At 50.0% G+C, this 1,483-nt stretch overlaps 1 protein-coding gene and 1 long non-coding RNA gene across 4 annotated transcripts in view; both read right to left on the minus strand.

Annotated features, from left to right (window-relative positions):
- LOC102676798 (protein wingless-like) overlaps positions 1-1,483 on the minus strand; it is a 78,177-nt gene that overhangs the window by 25,069 nt on the left and 51,625 nt on the right. The window lies entirely within an intron of this gene.
- Positions 1-1,483, minus strand: part of LOC116186547 — a 16,533-nt gene that overhangs the window by 1,221 nt on the left and 13,829 nt on the right. The gene's annotated exons all lie outside the window — the stretch shown is intronic.

Genomic DNA, 1,483 nt, shown 5'->3' on the forward strand with positions numbered 1-1,483 from the left:
CCCTCTATCAACAGCCAGACCATCTTTACCCACGAGTAAGAGATCTCCCTTGTCTTCTTCTTCCTCCTTCTTCTCCTCCTCCTCCTCCTCTTCCTCCTTCTCACCTTCTTTTTTTCATTAACCCTGGTGTTGGACGCTGTGTCGTCTTATTCCTCTCGCGTTTAATCATTTCATCTTTCTTGCAACGTCGTCCTCGCAACAACAACTCTTCTTCCCTCGATTGCGTCACAATTTAATCGTCGAAATTTCCAAGACGAGTCTATTAAAGTGTAACGCTATTTCACTTGTGTGTGTGTGTGTGTGTGTGTGTGTGTAGATACTTAATACGAGGACATTCCTTTCGACGGATCGGATCGAAAATTTCGTAGGTCGAACACGAAAGCTCTTTTATCCGTTCCGATGAAAGAGGCTCGTGCACCGTCGTGGCACGGCTGATAAACGGATTAAGAACTTTGGATCTAATTGGCCTCCGGCCCGATTGTAAAGGAAACCCTCGCCGGTCTTATTGCGGAGCTACGAGATTAGGATTCGTTCGTATATATACCCTTCGGAACTTATCTCTCTTTTAACGTTGCTTTCCAACCTGTCGTGAAACCTGCCTCTATTTACTCACGTATCCCTTGGATTCCAATCGTTTTACGGTTCTCTAATCACCACTTCCGCATACTTGCTCGCCGTTCGGTCTCAACGATGGATATTATCGTTATCGTTTTCGTTATCGCGAGCCATACCTTCGAAAATTCTAACCGTTCGATTTTTCATCGGCTGTTTTTTCCCCTTCTCCTTCTCCTCCTCTCCGCCCCCCTCCTTTCTCTCGCTTCCTTCTCTTTCCTTCCCGATTCAACGATCGAACAACAGATTCGGTTCATCAACTCGGAACACTGAGTTCATCACGAGTTCGAGAGGAATCCGCGGATAAGGCGAAGATGTTGCTCGCAAGCAGGATCGGTCGGGTCGGGAAGAAAGAAACGAAGGATGGTGGCGCGGTACCACGGTATAATAACAGAGCACCCCGGCCCCGACTAGCTGATGACTTCATTGAACTGGTCTCGGTCCTGGCCCTCGGGCGCAGGACCTCCCTGAAACCGCCTGAAATTATAACGCCGGCCTGCGGCCAGGTCCGCTTTTGATGCGCTCGAGACACGTTTCGAACATTTAGTGGATCCCTGGCGGGAGACTCGATCCCCTTCGATCTCCTCTTCTCTTCCATTCGATGCGCGCTTCCGCGTCTATTCTCCTCCGCTCGCGAGGAGAATCGTCCATTCTCGACGCGATGAATCGATAACGCGATAAATCTCGATCCGGCTATTCCGGAGATACAACGCAACGGATCTTAAGGGGGAACACGGATCGTTTCATAAGGAACGACGGTTGTTACAGGCCATGCCCTATAAACTCGCGACTTACAAGCACGATCGCTTCCCTCTTTCCTCGACCTGTCCCGCGTCGACCTTCGCGTGGGGCTCTCCGCGTCCGTTGAAAT

This window comes from Apis dorsata, unplaced genomic scaffold (assembly GCF_000469605.1).
Source record: "Apis dorsata unplaced genomic scaffold, Apis dorsata 1.3 scaffold_894, whole genome shotgun sequence".
NCBI lineage: Eukaryota > Metazoa > Arthropoda > Insecta > Hymenoptera > Apidae > Apis > Apis dorsata.